This window comes from Hyperolius riggenbachi, chromosome 1 (assembly GCF_040937935.1).
Source record: "Hyperolius riggenbachi isolate aHypRig1 chromosome 1, aHypRig1.pri, whole genome shotgun sequence".
NCBI lineage: Eukaryota > Metazoa > Chordata > Amphibia > Anura > Hyperoliidae > Hyperolius > Hyperolius riggenbachi.
In genome coordinates, this window is record NC_090646.1 from 286,422,568 (window position 1) to 286,446,620 (window position 24,053).

Here is a 24,053-nt window from a genome sequence, read left to right on the forward strand (position 1 = left end):
TTTCATCTGCCATTTATGTGCCCATATAGCCATCCTATCCAGATCCTGAGAGTTGATGATTCTGCACAATGTTGTATCATCTGCAAAAATAGCAACATTGCTTTCTACTGCGTCTACTAGGTCATTAATAAATAAATTGATGAGCACTGGACCCAGTACAGACCCCTGTGGGACCCCACTGCTAACAGTCACCCATTTTGAGTATGATCCATTGACCACAACTCTTTGTTTTCTGGCCATTAGCCAGTTCCCTATCCATGCACACAGACTCTTCCCCAGTCCTTGCATACTCCACTTTTGCGGGGGACAGTGTTGAAGGCCTTAGCAAAATCCAAGTATATCACATCTACAGCATTCCCAATATCCACATTAGCGTTCACTACCTCCATAAAAGCTGAGCATGTTAGTCAAACAGGACCTGTCTGTAGTAAACCTATGCTGATGCTGAGAAATAAGATTATTTTCTACTATGACTTCATGTATATTATCTCTTAGTAATGCCTCAAATAATTTGCATACAACTGATGTTAAGCTTACAGGTCTATAATTTCCTGGATCTGATTTTTTTTGTCCTTCTTAAATAATGGGAAAACGTGGACTGTACGCCAATCCACTGGGACTCTGCCAGTTGCAAGAGAGTCACAAAAGATAAGATAAAGGGGTTTATCTATAACTGAACTTAATTCCCTTAGGACCCGAGGATGCATGCCATCCAGGCCAGGTGCCTTGTCTATTTTTAATTTATTTAGTCTTGCCTTCACTTCATCCTGCGTTAAGTATTTAATATTACAATTGGAAGATTGAGACTCTTCTGGATTTGAAGAGCTATAGTCTGATGTGGCTAGATCTGTTTCCAAAACTCCAAGGTACAGGAATTGCATTGTTCAGTTGCAGGGTTCAAATCCAGTGGATTAAATATTTAAACTAAGGGGAATCAAGGAAATGAACAATCTGATCCCTTTCAGGTATTTAGATATAGTCAAACTGTGGTGGGCAAGGCAAATTAATAGCTTCTTGTATACAGAGCAGACACTTCCATTGTGGCAAACTGAGCTATTGCCCAGGGCCCCTAAGCAGCTGATGGAGCTCCCCCAGGTGAAGCCCCCCCCCCAAAGTGTGTACCTTGCAGGGAGGGAGATGTCCTTATTGGGTCTGGCTCCAAAAGTTTTTTAAGATGGACTATGTGAGTGACCAAGTTATTAGATCCTTTTTATTTAAGATTCTGTGATGCAGTTGCAACAAATCCTTCAGGTAGTAAGGGCCCAGAATGTGCAAGGACTGGAATATCAATAAGCCAATCTTACACATAATTCTCCATTTTATGGGTAGCCAGTGTAGTGAGCAAAGTATCGGTGATGTGGCAATGGCAGCCTTGCAGCTGCATTCTGTACTAATTGCAGGTGGTCTTCAAAAGGCTGAATAGAGAACATTGCAGTAGTCCAGCCTTGATGTGATGCAGGCATGAACTAGGGTTGGAGGATCTGCTGGCGGTATGAGGTGCTTAATTTTATGCAATGTTCCTTAGCTGAAAGAAGGAATGTTTAACAGCTGAGATTTGATTCCTGAAGCTTAAACAAATCTGCTTGTAATAAAAAAGTGCTTCATTTTTACAATAATTATGTATAAATGATTTAGGCAGTGTTTGCTCATTGTAAAATCTTTCCTCTCCCCGATTTACATTCTGACATTTATTACATGGTGACATTTTTACTGTGGGCAGGTTATGTAGCTGCTGCTAGCTGTTTTGGCTGTTAGAGACAGCTGTAAACAGCTAATTCCTGTCTGTGAACATTGTTACATTGTAACAAACTGCCAAAAGTACCGCGGTCCCAGAGCTTCTTGTGAGAGGGGTTTCAGCACAAAATCAGTCATACAGCGCCCCCTGATGGTCTGTTTGTGAAAAGCAATATATTTCTCATGTAAAAGGGGGTATCAGCTACTGATTGGGATAAAGTTCAATTCTGGACCTGGGGAGGGTCATTTACATATTAATTCTGATTGGTTGTACAATAGGATTGGGGACTATATAAACTGCATGTCTGCATTTGTTCAAATGCTGTGTGGCGTGAAGGACTGTGATGGTCCGAAACAGTGGACCGTAGCCACTCTGCAGCTTTTAGGTCTGTCTTTTAAGATCCAATAAAGCAGTTTTGGTAGAAGAGCTGTGCCGAATCGTCTTGGAGAAATTGTACGATTGACCCTGGAGGTACACGGGTAGATCCGTAGCACGCCGAACCCCTGCATCATTGGATTGCTGTCCTACACACCTTTTGGTGAATCTATCATACAGACCTGATTGCTGCAGAGATGGATGTCCTTCTGGAAAGTTCTCCACTTTCAACAGAGGACCTTTGGGGCTTTGACAGAGTGACCATCGGGTTCTTGGTCACCCCCTGACTATGGTCCTCTTCCCCAATCTCTCAGTTTAGATGGCTGGCCAGCTCTAGGAAGACACCGGATGATGGCGCTTTGAGTCCGCCAGGAGAAAAGCGCGATATAAATGTTATTTGTTTTGTCTTGCCTTGATTTTAAACTACTTACACTTATGGATGATGGAAACCCCCGTTCTCATTGGGACCTTCAAAGCAGCAGAATTTTTTTCTGTAACCTTCCCCAGGTTTGTGCCTCCAGACAATCCTGTCTCGGCGGTCTACAGACCATTCCTTTTGACTTCATGCTTGGTTTGTGCTCTGACATGAACTGTCAACTGTGAGACTGTATATAGACAGATGAGTGTGTGCCATTCCAAATCATGTCCAATCAACTAAATGTACCACAGGTTCACTCCAGTTAAGCTGTATCTTATCGATGCTTAAGGGAAACTGGTGCACCTGAGTCCAATTTTGAGCTTCTCAGCAACGGCTGTGAATACTTGTGCACTTGTGCTTACTCAATTTTTTTATTTTTAATAAATTTGCCAAAACCTCAAGTACATTTTTTTTTCACGGTGTCATTGTCATGCGGTGTTGTGTGTTGAATTCTGGGGAAAATTAATTCAATCTTTTAATGGAATAAGGTTGTACTATAACAAAATGTGGAAAAAGTGATGCGCTGTGAATACTTTCCGGATGAACTGAAAATCGGAGAGGAAAGATTTTACAAAGGACAAACACTGACTAAATAATTTATAAATGTATATATTGTAAATTATAAACCTTTTAAATCATTAAAAAGTTTCTCTTTAAATTAACAACCACATTGAAAATATAATTCTGCTTAACAAATGCTTTCAGTATAGTTATAAACCTCTATGTGTAAGCAGTGCAAAATTTTATTAGGTATGCAATATAAATATGTGAAATATTATAGTAAGATTCACAGTATCATATATCACATGTCTAGACACTACCTGCTTTCCCTTGTCAGTGAAGGAGTTAACACAGTGAAGCTTACACTGATCACCAGGCTGTATCAGGCTCTGAACAATTACAAGAAGCACAGTTAAGTCAAATGGTCAGGGTGCCTTTCACTTTTCATGCAGTCAGTGCAGCCAGGTCCTGGACAAGAGGAGGTCACTGAGCAGCGCTGGAATGAGAAAGAGGGTGGGACTCAGGGAGTGGATAGAAGAGAAGTTGTTAGAGTTTTTTGTCTGTGTGATCCTTGCCCTGAGCACTGTCAGGGCATTCTGGGAAAATGTCAGAGGAGATACTGCATCTCTCTGCAGATGCCCTGCAGACAATAGCAACAGAATGAAGCACGTTTATCAAGTAGAAAGTTTGGAGACAGTTTGGGACAAACATGCAGATTTATCTTGTTACAGCAAAGGTAAACAGTTTTTGTAACTTCTTCAAAATTATCTCTTAGTGTATCTGCCAGACACTTCCTCTGTCTTAATTTACTTCTCTACTTGGTATTCTAGTGGTTACTTGTTCCTTTTGTGTGCAGCATATGTAACTTTTAACAGGGCACTCTTTTATCAGTGGACTATTATTCTCAAGGAACTGGTGATTGTTTAAGATAAAATCCTTGCTAGTACTTGCTAACCAGAATTGTTTGTCAGTAGTTATGATGTTTTGACACTGCTGCTGACAATGTATTGTTCTGTTTCTAGTGCAATCTTCTGTGATACTGTCTTTGCATTTTAGTTTGACAGTAAAATATTTGTACATCGTATTATTTGTTTCTGTTGAACATTTTTATTGTAAGTGTGTATGCTGTAATTGTGATTTAAATATAGCAGCTGTGGTCATTTTTAAGTGGTATCTATCCTGCATTTAAGTGGGCCTTACAGTTGCTTGGTAGGAGTAGCTGACATACATGTTTGGAATTTGCCTGATTTCTGCATTTTCTGTCCAAACAACATTTTAGACACTCAATCTAACTGCTGACTGTGTAATCTGAATGAAATGTCTACATTACACAAGAATATTTATTTACACTGCCCCTTTGTCAGACAACTGAAATACAGTGTGGAATATAATATTCACAGTAGATAAATGATGTTTGTTACATGCAGACTAGAGATGGTCAGTTGGCGGACTACCCAGATAGCAACTCAGAACCACTAGGAAACTATAAGGAGAGAGAAAGAGATCAAAAAACCCTCTTACTATAAAAAGTAAGAGCACTTTTTTCATTAAAGGGAATGTCCAGGCTCCCTAAAAAATAATCTACTTACCCAGGACTTCCTCCAGCCCCTGGCAGGTGCTGTGTCCCAGGCTACAGCTCCGCTCTCAGCCACTGGCTCACGGTCCCCTCCGCTGCAGAGGCCGACCTCATGAGGTTGTCATTTACTGCACCTGCCTGTGCCCTGCTGTCAATCAAGTCCACGTTGTTCGGTGTGTAGTGCGCAGGCGTACACTCCGGGCAACGTGTACATGATTGACAGTGGCGCAGGCGCATTAAAGGACGGCCTCTGCATCGGCGGGGACCCCGGGCCGGCGGCTGAGAGTGGAGCTGCAGCGTGGGACATAGCAGCTGCCAGGGGCTGGAGGAAGCACCGGGTAAGTAGATCCTTTTTTTTTATTTATTTTTTTAGGGAGCCTGAACATATTCCCTTCAACCTCCCTGGCTTCAATTTCCCCAGGATTTCTGTGCAAAAAGTGATCCAATTATTTTCATAACCTTCTTTTCTTCCCCCCCTGTAACTTGCCAAAATGTGCCAAGCAAGGGTCTAGTATACAGTGCAGGAGAGTATTGACATGTATGCACGCCTACTGTTTACGGCATGTTTTGTATTGATGTGCATAACAATCAGTACCGCTAGGGAGGCTAAGAGGACTGTTTGGCCTCTTTAAAAGGATGACCTATGGAGGCTGCCATATTTATTTCCTTTTTAACAATACCAGTTGCCTGACTGTCCTGATGATGGATTTTTTTTTTTTTTGGTCAATAGGGTCTGAATCACACACATGAAACAAGCATGCAACTAATCCAGGCAGGAACAGCTGATTTGCATGCTTGTTCATGGTCTGTAACTAAAAGTATACGAGGCAGAGGGTCAGCAGGAGAGCCAGGCAATGTGCATTGTTTAAAAGGAAATAAATGTCAGACTTCATATGTTCATACTTTCCTAGTGGTTCTGGGTCACCATGAGCTATCTGGGTACACCGTTATACTGGTGCCCATGTCATACCATGTCATAGAGCCATGCCATGTACTGATGAGGAGCAGAAACTTCAAAGCAGCTGTATGCATTTTGGATTAGTATGGCTCTGTAGCATTTATAATTGTATAGGCTCTCACTATACACCAGGGGTTCTGGATTTGAGCCCATGCGTGCCTACCTTTTTAGGGGCATAAAGAGATGGTTTGCATATTCAGCAGTGATGCATCATGGGAGATCTTTCCTGCCCACTTAAAACTGAATTATTACAAATGGCTTCTGTTTTAAGAATGGAAATGTGCGTGTGTGTGTGTGTGTGTGTGTGTGTGTGTGTGTGTGTGTGTGTATATAACACAGATGAAATTCAAATAATCCCATTTAATGCAAATTGTATGCAACTTGGAACCGGATATTACGCAGCGCTGTACAGAGTAAATTGTCTTGTCACTAACTGTCCCTCAGAGGGGCTCACAATCTAAACCCTAGCATAGTCATATGTATGTATCGTGCACTACATGTTCATGCAAACCGGAATTATTAGTCTCTCATTGACCATCTTTAGTGCAGACAATTCTGTCTAGCCAGTACCATGATTAGGAGTGCTTTGGAGCCAATGGGATGTATGCACTAAACAAGGAGTTACATGTGAGTGGAGCAGAATGCAATACATTATATGCAATCATGGTACTTAAGACTTTGAGCACAAAATTCCAGGGCTATGGAGTCAGTACAAAAATCTTCCGACTCCTCAGTTTCTGAAACCACGACTCCGACTCCGGGTACCCAAAATTGCTCAGACTCCGACTCCTCGACTCCGACTCCTTAGTCTAATACTATAACAGGGTTGTGGATTTTGTACAAAAATCATGCGACTCCGACTCCCAACTCAGACTCCTCAGTTTCTGAAACCACGACTCCGACTCCAACTCCGGGTGCCCAAAATTGCCTCGACTCCGACTCCAACTCCACACAGCCCTGCAAAATTCTGCTTATTGTCGTTTATTACATACACCCGTATGATCCCAATACATGATAACTGAACCAAAGGGGAACTTCTGCCAGGCTCAGGGAAAGCACACTGTTGTCAGTCAATCCATTCTAAGAAAATTTGAGATTTAAAAATAATTCATACAGTTAGGTTGATAAATATTTGGATACAGACAACTTTTTTTCTCATGTTGGTTCTGTACATTACCACAATGAATAATTTAGTGGGGTGGACAAAATCTGTAACTAAAGCATTTTCTTAATTCGTTCATTGTAGATTACCACAATTCATTGTGCTAATGTACAGAACCAAAATGAGAAAAAAAAGTTTTCTCTGTCCTAAGATTTATGGACTTAACTACATATAAACAGGCCTAATTAAGTATTTTAATCACTTTAAAAGGAGTGTGTGAAAATTATATAATTGAGTATCGTTTATAATTATAACGGTTTTAAAGTTTTACTTGAGGCAGTGATGCCCACGACGGGAAGTAAATGGCAAATAATGCATCGCCTATCATAAAGGGATTCATGTTATATAATTGATTCATGTGCTGTTGACTGGTCAGCCAGACAGCAAAGCCACCATTCTGAGCTGACTGTTTCCCACTGCACTCCAGCAAAAGCAGCAGGCAAGTTCAAACACTTTATAGCTGTTAAAGAGGCACTATAGTGATACATAGTAGAATGTAGTAAATTATTCAGAATACCTACTTGTACATTACCGTAATTATTATGGATTTGGCATCACAAACACTTCCTATATCAATAGATTGCTGTGTATTGGTATGCAGCCCTGCCCTCCCAGTGATGTCACAGCTGTTTAGCTATGTGGAATTCTCCTCCCAGAGCATTCTGGGAGACAAGATGCTATTTTTACTGACTTCTGAACATAGAGTAAACAAGCATTCCACAGAGATGCACTGATATTGGCACTTCTGATAAATGTCAGAATGTAAATCAGGGTGAAGAAAGATTTTACAATGGCCAAACACTGACTAAATCATTTTTGAAGTAGTATTGTAAAAAGTAAGCAATTTTATTCATCACGTTATGTGAAGTTGAGTTCCTATTTAAGTACACACACTGATGAATTGTCATTGTGCAAGCCAAATGCCTTTATAACTTTAGAAATGGTGTGGGTTTTTTTTCCTTTCCATAAATAGTCCCCACAGGGTAAAACATGGCAGAAGGTAATGATGCATCTGAATCTTTAGCCTGCAGGTACAAGAGTGTCAAGCAGTAAAATAAAAATATTGTGGTGATGGCAAGTATAATCGTTAGAATGGTTCCAAGCCCAGTTTAGCCATAATGCCAATGCTAAAGATTAAAAATAATTGAGAAGCAGAAAAGCAAATTTACCCTCAAATCTGGGTAACCATAAAACACACTTACTAAAGTCTATGCAATCCATCCTGAACATAAACCGCCCACTCACCACAGAAAACATTTAAAATACCGGACCAACAGCAGCTGCATGTAATGAAAGGTGAGCACTGCATCCCACTATAATCACAGCCACACACAAACACTGTGTACTGGTCAAGAGGAAGGAAAGTCATAGAGCAAGACTGTCATGAGAGGCACGATGTGCAGCAGATCCAGCTAAGTTATGCCCAAAATAGATATTGATATCCATGTACTGGCATAGCAAAAGGAGGCTGTCTGTGTGAGACAGTAGTCATCTTGATGCATGCTGTGACCTAAAGTTCCATGTTGAACTGATACAAACAGCAACTTTCATCATCATGTGTCTGTAACTCAAATTCTTGCCATACAATAAACTACATGCACAGCCATGTAGAGTTGTCACCTAACAATCCTAGAATCTTCAGTCTACCTCTTCAAGGCCAATAAGCACCTAATGAAGTTTCCCAGTATTTGAGCTGAGTCAGGCAGATCGGGTAAAGATGAGAACCAGCTGGAGTTTCAGCATTAAGCACCATCCATGTGGTAGCAAGCTCTGACCACATATTGTACATGTTTCGTTAAAGAGAACCCGAGGTGTGTTTAAAGAATGTTATCTGCATACAGAGGCTGGATCTGCCTATACAGGCCAGCCTCTGTTGCTATCCCAAACCCCACTAAGGTCCCCCTGCACTCTGCAATCCCTCATAAATCACAGCCGTGCTCTGAGGCTGTGTTTACATCTGTAGTGTCAGTCTCAGCTGCTCCCCCGCCTCCTGCATAGCTCCGGTCCCTGCCCCCGTCCCTTCCCTCCAATCAGCAGGGAGGGAAGGGATGCAGGCGGGGACTGGAGTTCTGCAGGAGGCGGGGAGAGCAGCAGACTGACACTATAGAGATAAACACAGCCAGCTCTGACAAGCTGTTTGTCAGCAGCGTGGCTGTGATTTATGAGGGATTGCAGAGTGCTGGGGGACCTTAGGGGGGTTTGGGATAGCAACAGAGGCTGGGCTGTATAGGCAGATCCAGCCTCTGTATGCAGATAATAATCTTCAAACCCACCTCGGGTTCTCTTTAACTTTGTCCACTTGACAAGGATGTGGCTGATCAAAGCTGCTCTCAGATTGAGAAGGGTTCGATTATCAAACATCTGATCCGCATGCTAAAAGTATTAAGGCTCCAACATGCATCTAACTCTAATGCACAACCAACCGCACAACATGACCGACCAGGGGTGGAGCCGGACATGGCACTGTGAGCAGGGCTGTGGAGTCTGTCGGAGCAATTTTTGGGTACCTGGAGTCTGAGTCGGGAAAAATGCACTGACTCCGACTCCTTATAAATTTAAACTGTAATTAAAATAGAAAATATGGTAGAATCGGACTTCGCCTCACTTCAAAGAGAGGTATGCCATCTTAAAGAAACTGGGGAAAAACAGTATGCTCTTAAAACACTATATAGAATACAACTGGAGGATGTGCAAAACCGAAACAGGCAAAACAATATCAGGCTCCGAGGCCACATGCTCTGAGGACCTGCTGAATACGGTGGGTGCGATCTTCGATAAACTGCTTAATCAGATACACACCTCAGGGATTCGCACTGAGGGCACAGAGCCCTCATACCCCTTCCCCAAGGGGATGCCCCCCCCGAGATGTCATTTAGCGTGTACCACTTTGACATCAAGGAGGCTATCATGGCGGCGGAGCAGAAGTCAGGTGCTGTGGACTTTGATGGAGCCTTGATTACTTTATACCAGGATTTAGCTCCCTCAATACTGTGGCAAAGGAAAGCGCTGCGGCCTCTGCTACAATTACTGCAAGAAGCTGGTGCAACATTTTGCTGGGGGTTCCCCTTTCACCTACATGCTAGGAAGGGCGGCAAATCTGCTACTCTCTCTGCCTTCAAATCTTCTGGACTTTTTTACTACCTTGGGCCTTGATTCAATCTGACTGCCTAATTGGGACCCTGAACTGCTTGTTAGAGGCCCACAAGGCCCTAGGAGAGGGTTGGCCCGAGAACGCTTTGTGAGTATTGCACATATGTGTTTGTCCTTACACTTGATCTATGAACAACCGTTGCCTATCCCTAGGAGAGGATTGGCCCAAGAACGCTTTGTGAGTATTGCATATATGTGTTTGTTCTTACACTTGATCTACGAACTACCGTTGCCTATCCTTGCGTGGCCCAGACCGCCATCTGATCTTTTATTGGATCGCTTTCTTGAGTGCCAATAACACAACACCTATTATAATTCTACTGGCCTTCAATTCCAGTTTCCTGTTCCTAGGGACTGCCTAGGCCTGAGGCTATAACGTGGAGCACTATGCAGCGGCCGATGGGATCTTGGTAGTCCACAGCCATTCCCTGATTTATGTGCTAGTGTAAAGTTTGCATACATCTCAGAACTTATTTGTGTACTAGTTGTTTTTTTTTCTTGCTTCAATTAATTTGTGTATATATGTAAGATAATTAAGTGCCATAGCTCATGAGCGCAGTTCTCTTGCTTTCGCTTCTTTCCCCTGGCTAGCCATTTATTTTCACTACATTTTTTGCTCTGGTGTATCCCTTGAACATGGGGTATCTTTTATGGCTCTCACTGGTTCAGATGTGCTATAAGCAATAAGGATGTGCTCATGGGCTCTATCACAGTGGTCACTATGGTCCGTACCCCATTGATTCTAACCTTGTTGGCTGATGTAGAATGCTTAAAGCAAACCTGAACTGAAAATTAAAAGTCAGAATAAACATACACAGGTCATACTTACCTCCTGTGTAGTGTACTCATCAATCTCTTTCTCCTCTCCTGTGTCCTGTTTGTTCACTGTGATCAATGGAATTCTCTGTCATCCATTTTGAAAATGGCCATTACCCCATAACCGCACACTGTTCAACTGTAATATCACCCATGTGAGCCTTAGGGAAACATGCACATTACCTTGCACATTCAGTTGTAACTGACAGCTGTTGATATATAACTGACAGCAACTGGTATATATCAGTTCTGACAAAATCTTGTCAGAACTGGAAGGGAACACTGTAAAAAAGAAAATGGTGAGCTTCTGAGAGGAACTGAAGGCAAGGTTAGTATGTAATATTCATGTGCAGCTTTGTCATGTGTTTATTTTAAATAATTTTACTCAGTTCAGGTTCCCTTTAAAATGTTATTTCTTTTCATATCATCACATTCATCTTAACACTATGGTTGATTGAATTTACTCAACCCCCTACCACTTTCTTTGTCTACTTTATCCTACTTTCTGCTCTCTGCCCTTTCTGTCTTCTCTTTCTCTGTTGCTATATTGCTGGTCACTCCTCACCCAACCCTACTGATGCTTTATTATCAGGCAGCTGTTCCTTAAAATACAATCCTTGAACACCCGGGGGCTTAATATTCCTGAAAAACGTAGAGCTCATTTGTGGGACCTGCACAAGCAAAGTGCACCCTGAAGTTTCTAAAGTTCAGCACATTAATAACTACTTGAAAGCTTCTGGCCTCCCAATCAGCCAATACTATACAGGAGCTTGAAGCCCTGATCTTTCACATAGAATAAAGACAGGAGTCCCAAACTGGTAAAGCCCCTGGACCAGATGGGTTAACATTAGATAAAACATTTAAGGATGCTCTGTGCCCCTACTTGCTTAGTGCTTTGAATGCGCTAGCCCCAGAAGAGGGGGAATCTGTGTCAATGCCCAGGGACATGTTGGCCGCTCATATCACTGTGATCCCAAAGCCTAGTAAGGGCACCACATTGTGCTCTATCGCCCTATCCCGTTACTTAACATACTGTATACCTTAAGTTGTTTGCTAAGGTTCTTGCGAATAACCTAGCTCCCATGATGAGAGTTATCTTGCACCTAAATCAAGCAGGTTTCATACCATGCAGGGTGGTGCGTGACACCATTTGCTCTTTTGGACTCATAGATTGGGCTACCAAATCTAACACCTTAGTCCTCCTTCTGTCAATGGGGGCTGAGAAAGCGTTTGATAGGGTAGACTGGAGGTTTATAGAATGTACACTTCAACATTTGGGACTTGGTCCTCATATGCTTGCCTGGGTGATGTCTCTATACTCTTCCCCATCGGCTTGTGTTTGGGCAAATGGTGTTGTCTCAGAACCTTTCTCTATTGCAAATGGCACCCGGCAAGGTTGTCCCCTCTCCCCTTTAATACTTGCCCTTACACTGGAACACTTTCTACGTATGGTCAGAGAAAATCCGAATATAAAGGGCCTTTCCCCTTCCCTTTCAGAGCACAAGGTGGCAGTTGACGCTGATAATTTAATATTTTTTTTCTCTCCACGCCCCACATTTCACTCCCAAACTTAATGAGTGAGTTAGATAGATATCAAAAACTGGCCAATTTTAAAATAAATCCAGATAAAATGTCAGGCTATGAATGTGGGCTTCAAGCTGATTTAATGAAGTATATGCAGTGCTCTGTAAGGTACACAAAGCATAGAAATACTCTTATGTATGTCTATACATTGTTAACTGGATAGATTCGAGCAAACTAATAAAAAACAGACTTTTCTGTTAATATTGCTGATGTAGTCTTGGCTGCAAACCAAACCACTGACTGTGACATGTTTAACTTACTACTTTGTTACAGGCACACCTCTAGCCTGTGGATTCCTTTATTCATCAGTGCAGACAAAATACATTTCACGCTGAGTTAGTTCTGTGAATGTACAAGAGATATTTAGATAGGTGCATTTCAAGTTTAGAATACTTGCATACATTCAAACACATTTTGCACTGTATCATACAATGTGTGTTTTCTTCAGTTTAAGTTGTCCTATGCATAAAATTGTCATCTTTTAGGTAAAAATTCATAAGAAATTATGAACAATGAAAGAACCATCCCAGAAGCTATCTGCTAGTCTAGTTCTGCTCAGTTGGGGTAATTGTTGCAAGCATACATGACAGTTTCTAAGCGAAATAACTCCCAGGTCAAGGGTGTAAAAATGAGTGCTTAGCATACATGGGTCAATTATGACCTGATATGCTAAGCCGATTGATCAGATTGTGATTTTTTTTTTCAATGCAGAGCAATGCTGTGCAGCCTTTGCTGTTCTTCCCTCCCCTGCTCACATTGAGATTTGCCAACATGTCAGATAATACTTTTTATTAGTAAAGTGGACAAAATCTGCCGCAAGTGCATCAGTCAGATATTTTTGGGGCAGTAGATGTTTAGCATATTAAATCAAAGTAATTGAATCAACTGGAAATATTGTAATATTTATGCCTATCTGAACATATCATGACAGTGTTGCAGCATCCAGTTCTAGACTTTGTTTGATTCTTTTTGTTCTTTGTTGTGAATGGGAGATTTAGGGGTGAATTTGATATGATTGTATTTAGAATTTCAGAAAATACTTGTAAGTTTTGAATGACTATGTAACTTTCTCAATACTCGCTGGGCATTCCACTTTAATCTTGGAATGTTGCCGCATACCATACAGAAAGGAATTTCTTTCTGCACTGTCTGCTGTTGAATCGGCTTGCTGGCAAGTAGGTTGGATTAAAGAATTAGGGCTATATAGACTGAGGCATATTTGACATACTCCATGTAAACCATTGAGAAGTTTTTTGTCCTATCAGTTCTATGTTTTGAGTTGTAGATCTAAATCTATAGATGAATAGTAGCCCTTTTCTTTATTTTCAGGCAATGTGTTTTTTTTTTCCGTTCTTTCACATTCTGTTCTTGCTGTTGTAACATATTTGCTTTTCATTGATTGTATTACTTTACCCGTAGGTCTTAAAGAGGAACTCCAGTGAAAATAATGTAATAAAAAAAGTGCTTCATTTTTACAATAATTATGTATAAATGATTTAGTCAGTGTTTGCCCATTGTAAAAACTTTTTAAATCCCAGATTTACATTCTGACATTTATTACATGGTGACATTTTTACTGTTGGCAGGTGATGTAGCTGATGCATGCTTTTTTGGCACTTGGAAACAGCTGTAAACAGCTATTTCTCACAATGCAACAAGGTTCACAGACAGGAAACTGCCAGGAGTACCACGGTTGGGAGGGGTTTCACCACAATATCAGTCATACAGCGCCCCCTGATGGTCTGTTTGTGAAAAGGAATAGAGTTCTTATGTAAAAGGGGGTATCTGCTACTGATTAGGATAAAGTTCAATTCTTGGTCGGAGTTTCTGTTTAACCACTTCACCACTGAGTGGTTTTAACCCCTGACCACCAGAGCAATTTTCACCTTTCAGCACTCCTTCCATTCATTTGTCTATAACTTTATCATTACTTATCACAATGAAATGAACTATATCTTGTTTTTTCCGCCACCAATTAGGCTTTCTTTAGGTTGGACATTATGTCAAGAATTATTTTATTCTAAATGTGTTTTAATGGGAAAATAGGAAAAATGTGGGAAAAAAATAATTATATTTCAGTTTTCGGCCATTATAGTTTTTAAATAATGCATGCTACTGTAATTTAACCCATGAAATTTATTTGCCCTTTTGTCCCGGTTATGAAACCGTTTAAATTATGTCCCTATCACAATGTTTGGCGCCAATATTTTATTTGGAAATAAAGGTGCATTTTTTTCAGTTTTGCATCCATCCCTAATTACAAGCCCATAGTTTATAAAGTAACAATGTTGTACCCTCCTGACATAAATATTTAAAAAGTTCAGTCCCTAAGGTAACTATTTAAAACATTTACAATAAAAAAAAAAAAATTTTTTTTTTTATTACTACCGAAAAAAAAAATGGGGAGTGTGGGAGGAAATGAGTTAATTTTTTGTGTATAACTAATTCATTTGTATGCGAAAAATGTTTAGGGTTTAGTTTTACTATTTGGCCACAAGATGGCACCAGTAACTTTTTGTTTAATGCGACCTCCAAGCGTCCTTCCGGACGCTTAGAGGAAGTAGTAGGAGGCTGGATAAGTTTTTTTTTTTTTTTTTTTTTTTTTTTCCTTTTTTTTCACAATGATCGCGCTGCTTAGCGGAAAAGCAGCAGATCATTGCGGGGCTTAGATCAACGAACGGGAATGGATTTTCCCATTCATTGATCTCCGGGCGAGTGGCTGGCGACGTGTTTACCAGCGGGAATGCACGCTAGAGCGAGCGGGAGCGCGGGCAGCGGCGGGAGCGCGGAAAGTACGGATTTCTCCGTCCCTGGGGGTTAAAGGATGGAAAAAGGGACGGAGAAATTCGTACGGGCGGGGGTAAAGTGGTTAAATGTTCTTGCAGATAATTGTACTCTTTGGACTCTTTTTCCTCTTAAAGTCCAACTGCAGTTAAACTCGGTGGCAGCTGTCCTAAAAGTAAATATAAGCCAAAACACTTTTATCTGGCTGTGCACACAATTCAAATAACAAAAGGGTGGTGAAAAGCATAGTCCATTTTTTTTTTTTTTTTTTTTTATCTTTTTGTTGGGAGCTGAAGAAACCAGATTTTACATTGCATTATCATGGCTTCTGTGCATAACTCAGGCTAGAAGCACACTAAGCAAAATTGCATGTGTTTTTTTTTCAGGAGTGCACTACTAAAAAATACATTTCTGCTTCGTATGTTCCCAGCCCCAGAGTTAAAATGGCTTAGGCTGCTTTCACAGTTAGACGTTACAGGCGCACATTAGTGCAGCCTGTAACGCAGCCCACTGCACAGCAATGAAAAATGAATGGGCTGTTCACAGTGCCCATGTTGCGTTACATTGTAACGCAGCAGGTAAAAACAGTGCTGTGTGTTATAAGCGGCTAAGCCACGTTAGACTGTTTGCACATCCCCAGTGATGTTGGAGGAGGAGGTCTCCCCTCCTCCTCCTCGGCCAGGCACATGGCTAATTAATATTCACTGCACTGTGTGACGTGCAGTGTTTACTTCCGGGAGCGCCGCTCTGTGCGGCGATTGGCTGGCAGGAACACGTGATGCTGCATGCGGCCAAGAGTACGCATCACAGCATCATAGGACGCATGAAGAGCCGCTTAACGTGGCTCAATGTAACGTCCAGCTTCAACCCCACTATACGTTGCGTTAAGGGCACGTTATGCGACCTTAAAATGAACCGAGCATCATTTTTAACACCCAGGGCAGCTCTATAGCAAATTAAAAATGTATTTTAAAAATGTGGTTTATTAAAAAAAACTTTCAATTTACCTCATTTTTTTTTTACATCTAAGGGTTAAAATAGCCACTTTGTCCGTCTGCAAAGGACCTGCGGTCGGTCGGTCGCTGAGCAGGAGACTGTGGAACACAGATAAGAAATCACCTCATTAGACTTAACTGACCACAAACAAACACCCGTTGTACTTCAAACTGAAAACATCAGTTACAGTTGAAGAATTTCACACCTAGCCTGGACAATGCTAGTTGTAAAACAGCAGGGGTTGAGCTTCTGAACAATGGCAGACCTTGCAGCTATTTGAAGCCAGGAGCTGCTTAGTTCACTTTAACGTGGCATCTAACGCAACATCTTAGTGGGAAAGAAGCCTTAAAATAAATAATAATAATATGAGACTTAACCACTTGAGGACCACAGTCTTTCTACCCCTTAAGGACCAGAGCCTTTTTCTCCATTCAGACCACTGCAGCTTTCACGGTTTATTGCTCGGTCATACAACCTACCACCTAAATGAATTTTACCTCCTTTTCTTGTCACTAATACAGCTTTTTTTTGGTGGTATTTGATTGCTGCTGCGAGTTTTAGTTTTTATTATATTCATCAAAAAAGACATGAATTTTGTCAAAAAAATGATTTTTTTTTACTTTCTGTACTGACATTTTTCAAATAAAGTAAAATTTCTGTATACATGTTTGTCCAAATTTGTTGTGCTACATGTCTTTGATAAAAAAAAATCCATTCAGTGTATATTTATTGTTTTGGGTAAAAGTTATAGCGTTTACAAACTATGGTGCCAAAAGTGAATTTTCCCATTTTGAAGCATCTCTGACTTTTCTGACCACCTGTCATGTTTCATGAGGTGCTAAAATTCCAGGATAGTATAAATACCCCCCAAATGACCCCATTTTGGAAAGAAGACATCCCAAAGTATTCGCTGAGAGGCATGGTGAGTTCATAGAAGATTTTATTTTTTGTCACAAGTTAGCGGAAAATGACACTTTGAGACAAAAAAAAAGAGTTTCCATTTCTTCTAACTTGCGACAAAAAAAAAATCTGCCACTGACTCACTATGCTCCTCTCTGAATACCTTGAAGTGTCTACTTTCCAAAATGGGGTCATTTGTGGGGTGTTTACTGTCCTGGCATTTTGGGGGGTGCTAAATTGTAAGCACCCCTGTAAAGCCTAAAGGTGCTCATTGGACTTTGGGCCCCTTAGCGCAGTTAGGCTGCAAAAAAGTGCCACACATGTGTGTGACGCCGTCGATATGACATATCGAATGCGTCATGGAGGTACAAACGCCAGTTCTTCGCAAACCAACCAAACTGACAGTTTTGTGGTTTAAATACACTTTTTTTCCCCTTCGCCAAAGGGCTGGAGAAATCTTTTCATGGTCAGTTAATTAGCCTCCTGTGAAAAGATTCTCTACCAGCACAGGGACCCCCAACCAGGCAGAAAGAGGGAAATCTCACACCTCCACTGCCTAACCCAGACTTGGTGGCTCCTCAGCTCCGTACATGAAAAGAGCAGCCACAGGAGGTCCTGCTACCATCCTGCAGAAGCCACTTAGAGACTACAGCTGGCTTTCTCAGTCACTAGTAGGAAACCTATCTGTGACCTCACAAATATGAAATCCATCTTTTATCATAAAGATGACTTCCCAAATAGGCAACGGCCTTAAGAACCCGCTTATTCTGAAATTCAGAACCAACCACACGATTGGATGTTTCTGAATTCAAGGTAAGCCCTGCCAAAGCAGAGATATGCATTTTGGGGTCACCGTTCACCCTAAACCCCCCAAGTTTGGTATCAACGTTCTTGATAAATTCTGACAAACCTAAAAATGTTATTAGATTTAACACAACTTGTATGGTTTGCAGATAAGCACACTTATCATGATTCAGGTAAATTCTTGTTTCTATGAGAGGGGGCATTGCCTTATTCAAATTGCAAGGCTGGACTTGTATGTGTCATAACTCCTCCCACCTACAGTGAGGAACAAAACTGACATGATCCAAAAGTCCAGTGTCCTTTACCTTCAATCTGATGCCTAGTAACATCCTGGCAGCCCGCAGGGACACGGGCCAACCTCCATCTTTGAACTTTCTAACAAAGGCCTGCTGGCCGCATGGCAACCGCCATTTTGGGACTTTCACCAAAGACTTGCGATTGCCGCATGGACTACCAATAACGGTATTTGAACTGTATATAATCAGACATTCTGTTTCTCTTCCTCTCTTCTCTCTGTCCAATCAATCTGTTCTAAAATAAGCTGTGTGTATGTAGTTTAGAAATAAACTAACGATTTTATCGTTCAGTTGTGTGCCTTTTCTGGTCATCTGATTGCTGCTATAACGAATCTGCCCTCTGAAGAGTCAGTCATACTACCGCATTGTTTTATGATTTGCTTATGATTGTTGATTTGCTAGCTAGGTTGTAAATAACCGTTTCCTCCTTCTAGGATTAGCTAGTACCAGATTTCCTGTGCGAAATCGATAACTTTCGTTCCTCGATTGTAAATACAACTCGAGATTGCATCATATAGGGACCCAGCAACCTTTCTTTAACGTCACATTGCTCACAGTCTTTAAGCCGTCGGAAGTGACTATTCCCCGAACGGTGACTTGAGCGTGTTGAACGTGATTGGGCTGGCTACCGTATTATGATAGCGGGAGTCTCTTTCCTCCCTGAACTTGAGAGAGTGGTGGCAGTCTACTTTATTTACCCGATTTCCAGCGCGAAATCGATATTTTTAGTTTACTGATTGTATATACAATCAGAATTGTACATGTATGGGCACCTCCAACCAATCTTAACCGTTTACTACGCACACAGTGAATTTGCCTCCAGCAGTCTCTAGTGCATGAGACCTGCATGGCAACAGTGGCCTAGTAATACGGGATTGGTGGATGTTTGTCCCATTACATATTGTCGGCAGCTGCGCGACCAATCTTTATTGTCAGTCTGTTCACCGTACTTCCTGCATATGCTAACGGGAGCAGATTAGACGGGATTGGCACGCTCTGTCGCCCTTTTTTTCTTCCCTCTGACGATCCAGCAACCGGTCTCGTTGTCCGTCTGCGCCCGTACTTCCTGCGTACGCTAACGGGAGCAGATCTCGACGGGATCGCGGGGCTGGATTGTCACATTGGTTGGCAGTGGTGGTGACAGCACACCCCAAAACCAGGCATAGCCAGCTTTTGGGAAATCAGAGCGCAAAGATCTGACAAACTCAGTCTTTGCAACCAGAATAATAAGACAGTGGTCGCTAAGTATCCTGTCTTGCAGAACCGAAGTTCTGGGCACAAAACGGTACACATTGATAGGGAATAGATTGGTCTACATTTCCTAACCTTTTCTTTGCTATACCCTATTCTTTCTTATACTCTTCTCTTCTGAATGTCTGATTCAGTTCAGGATCACCAAAATTGGTCAGTTCCTGACGTGCAAGCCCTCTGCGAATCGCACGGCATTGCTGCTTGCAGCACAGACAAGGCTGAGCTGGTGGCATTACTCCAGAGATGGAATCCTTGTCGCCACCTTGCTTAATGCCTCTATTACCTGCAGTCCTGATAACCCCGGAGTGGTTGGCAAACCTGACCGGCGAGGATCTGCGCTTGTACCAGGAGTTCCAAGAATGTCAGCGCCAGCATGAGGCAGAGGTGCTCCAGCATGAAGCACGGATGCTCCAGCGTGAAGCAGAGCACCAAGAGCGACTGCGCCAGTGGGATCTCCAGGACAAAGAGCTACGGCTCCAGCGTGAATTGGAGTTGGCAAACCTGACCGGCGAGGAACTGCGCAGATACCAGGAGCACCGAGAGTGTCTGCGCCAGCGGGATCTCCAGATCGAAGAGCTACGGCTCCAGCGTGAATTGGAGTTGGCCCAGCTAACCCAATCAAATCAGCACTCTTCACTATGTGTTTCGGTGGAGAGATGCGAACCTCTACCCGTGACCCCCACAGCAAAACTTCCTGCCATGGAAGAGGGCACGGAACGAGACTTTCCTGTGCGCACCTCTGTGAGGGCGTACCATCAGGTTCCTGTACCTGACAGCCAGAGAACCCTGGTGTTGGACAGTCACAGAACACTGTCCCCAGACTTGGAAGGAGGTAAGCCTACTGCATTCGCTCCTCCTGGTCCGGTGAGCTTTGTGCCACTGAGACCTGCAGCTGCTGCTATTGCTGCATCCCAGTCTGACACACCTGCCATTCGCACGTGTAATCTTTGTGGCTTGACTGGCCACATACAGTTCTTCTGTCCCAAGAGGAAGAGAACGACCGTCCCTAGCCCGAAGATGGCTAGCAACCCTGATCCGTCACCTGCATCACCCTCTGCACTGCCTGTCAGCGTGTCAGAGATGCTCTACGGTTCCGGAAATCTTCACAGTGCTCCAGTGGACGACCAGATCATCTTTTGCTCCAGTGCTCCAGAAGCAGATGTTTCCTTGGTCTGTTCCGACCTTGCCACACAGGAAGATATTCTCCCACAAAAGCTCCTCACCCTGACTGAAGTCAGGCCCAACCACCACAACCCTGTTATCCCAGGTCCCGAGAAGGCCGGATGGGGGGTGGGTTTTCCAGAGCGGGCTGTTGCTGAGTTTCCCTCTCCTCCTGTGCTTGGCACTGATCTAGGCACGCTTGTGTGCCCTTCGGAATTTTCTGCTGATATGCAGGAGTTCCCAGCAGGACTCCCTGACCACCAGGTACTGTACAAGCCTTGGGGAAAACAGGGAGATGTCAAACCTTTACCTGCTATTGCTACTGTACCTAACGCCGCTGGGCGGGAGGTACCCTCAGATTTATATGTACCAGCAACTGACTGTCTTTTATCTTTTTCTGCACCTGTTATTACTAATGAAATTGCATGTGTCAGTGATAATTGTGATAGAAACGCTGTACATTCTTTGGCCATTACAGGCTCTATGGCCAGCCGCATGAACTCAGAGCTGACAGCAGGGATCCCCTCTGACAATTCTGACTTTCAGGCGGGTGACACTCATGCTAAAAATGACATATCATGTTATGCAAATGCTTTTGATAATGTTGTGCATGTTTTTGAGAGTACGCTGGGTGACGCCTTCAGTGTCACCGGGAGTCCGGACTCAGGACTATCTGGAGGAGTCTCGACTTCCCCTGATATCTCTGACCCCCAGACCAATGTCAATATTGACGTGATTTTGATTTACCCAAAAGATGATGTTTATTGTGGTATACCTGTGCAGACAGACACACACAGTACTGTTGGTAACCTGAGCTCAGAGCCTGCAGGCATTCCTGTCAGCTCTGACCCCAGAGAGTTTGATTTTCAGCAGCTGACCTCAGATCACACTAGGCAGCTGGCTGAGATTTGTAGTCCCACATCCGTGAGGATACTACAGAGCGACTCCAACCTGCGTGCGCTTAGTGGCCAGACCGCTAAGCCGCCAGCAGTGGAAGCTCCACTACAGGTGTACAGGGAGAATGGTAACTACTCCAGTGAACCCATTCCCCATGTAACTGACACCCCAGGTGAAAGCACGGTCCATGTGGATCTGTTAGAAGCCCAGTCAGATAGAACGCAGTTAGTTCTGGGAGAGCACAGCCAATTAGAACAGGAAGACACAGGTCCCCTGCCAGGCTTGATAGCTCCCACACGAGAATTGGCGGATGATGTGAAAGTCACCCCCCACCTCTCGTACTCCCCGAAGGCCTCGCTGAAGCGCACTGCGCCCCCACAGCGAAATCTTTGCAGCAACCCTGGGCAGGATACAGCAGTTCACAGAAGGGACCCGGGGACTCACAAGCCCTTATGGCAGATCCCCTACAGCGCCTCTCCGGAGGTGCAAGCAAAAGTGAAGATGAAGTATGAGGAGATGTTACAGATGTCTGTCCTCCGCAAATCCTCTAGCTCACAGACCACCATGTTCTGTGAGGCCTATAGGATGCCGGATGACATCCCAACAACCGTTGCGTATCCCATGACTCCCCCCGGTGATCTGTTGGATTGGCTGGCATCCGCCAACTACCTAACGATCATAGATCGGAGCTACGGATACTGGCAGATTCCAACCGTGCCCAAGGCACGCCTGGAATCCACATTCACCCTGCCCTTGGACTTAAACGCCTCGATGCAGATGTCTTTTGGCATGATGAATGCCCAAGCCACCTTTCTCCAGGCGTGGAACGACCTGTGGGAGAGCAAGCACGGTTGTACAGTCACGTACCCGGATGACATCCCTGTGTTCCCCCCGACTTGGGAGCAACACTGCGATCACTCATCCCTGGTACTAGGACAGCTGTCAGCTGACAATCTGACCGTTGAACCAGACGCAGATCAGATTGTCATGACAGAGGTACAGGCCTCTCTGGGAACAGCGGGATACTACAGGACGTTTGCGAAGCCCTGTAGCCTCCTGGCTAAACTACTGACCAACACAAAAAGGGCAACCCCCAAGGTCATGTGGAACCCAGGCTTCCCCGCTGTACTGAGCCCAAGTAGCAAGTTAGTATTGCTTCAGTCAAGGTCCTGCTAACCGCTCCTTCCCCAATCTTGTAAAGGAGGGAGATGTGACGCCGTCGATATGACATATCGAATGCGTCATGGAGGTACAAACGCCACTTCTTCGCAAACCAACCAAACTGACAGTTTTGTGGTTTAAATACACTTTTTTTTCCCCTTCGCCAAAGGGCTGGAGAAATCTTTTCATGGTCAGTTAATTAGCCTCCTGTGAAAAGATTCTCTACCAGCACAGGGACCCCCAACCAGGCAGAAAGAGGGAAATCTCACACCTCCACTGCCTAACCCAGACTTGGTGGCTCCTCAGCTCCGTACATGAAAAGAGCAGCCACAGGAGGTCCTGCTACCATCCTGCAGAAGCCACTTAGAGACTACAGCTGGCTTTCTCAGTCACTAGTAGGAAACCTATCTGTGACCTCACAAATATGAAATCCATCTTTTATCATAAAGATGACTTCCCAAATAGGCAACGGCCTTAAGAACCCGCTTATTCTGAAATTCAGAACCAACCACACGATTGGATGTTTCTGAATTCAAGGTAAGCCCTGCCAAAGCAGAGATATGCATTTTGGGGTCACCGTTCACCCTAAACCCCCCAAGTTTGGTTTCAACGTTCTTGATAAATTCTGACAAACCTAAAAATGTTATTAGTTTTAACACAACTTGTATGGTTTGCAGATAAGCACACTTATCATGATTCAGGTAAATTCTTGTTTCTATGAGAGGGGGCATTGCCTTATTCAAATTGCAAGGCTGGACTTGTATGTGTCATAACTCCTCCCACCTACAGTGAGGAACAAAACTGACATGATCCAAAAGTCCAGTGTCCTTTACCTTCAATCTGATGCCTAGTAACATCCTGGCAGCCCGCAGGGACACGGGCCAACCTCCATCTTTGAACTTTCTAACAAAGGCCTGCTGGCCGCATGGCAACCGCCATTTTGGGACTTTCGCCAAAGACTTGCGATTGCCGCATGGACTACCAATAACGGTATTTGAACTGTATATAATCAGACATTCTGTTTCTCTTCCGCTCTTCTCTCTGTCCAATCAATCTGTTCTAAAATAAGCTGTGTGTATGTAGTTTAGAAATAAACTAACGATTTTATCGTTCAGTTGTGTGCCTTTTCTGGTCATCTGATTGCTGCTATAACGAATCTGCCCTCTGAAGAGTCAGTCATACTACCGCATTGTTTTATGATTTGCTTATGATTGTTGATTTGCTAGCTAGGTTGTAAATAACCGTTTCTTCCTTCTAGGATTAGCTAGTACCAGATTTCCTGTGCGAAATCGATAACTTTCGTTCCTCGATTGTAAATACAATTCGAGATTGCATCATATAGGGACCCAGCAACCTTTCTTTAACGTCACATTGCTCACAGTCTTTAAGCCGTCGGAAGTGACTATTCCCCGAACGGTGACTTGAGCGCGTTGAACGTGATTGGGCTGGCTACCGTATTATGATAGCAGGAGTCTCTTTCCTCCCTGAACTTGAGAGAGTGGTGGCAGTCTACTTTATTTACCCGATT

General features: G+C 43.2%; 1 protein-coding gene across 8 annotated transcripts in view; it reads left to right on the top strand.

Moving 5' to 3' along the window:
- The window catches only part of PSD3 (pleckstrin and Sec7 domain containing 3), a 674,009-nt gene that overhangs the window by 216,063 nt on the left and 433,893 nt on the right, over nucleotides 1–24,053 (top strand). The window contains exon 1 of one of the 8 annotated variants that reach the window (XM_068233679.1): nucleotides 3,683–3,765. The exons of the other annotated variants lie outside the window; for them this stretch is intronic. The gene's annotated coding sequence lies outside the window, so the exon portion shown is untranslated. Of the gene's footprint in view, nucleotides 1–3,682; nucleotides 3,766–24,053 lie in introns of those variants that run through there. 8 annotated transcript variants of the gene reach the window in all.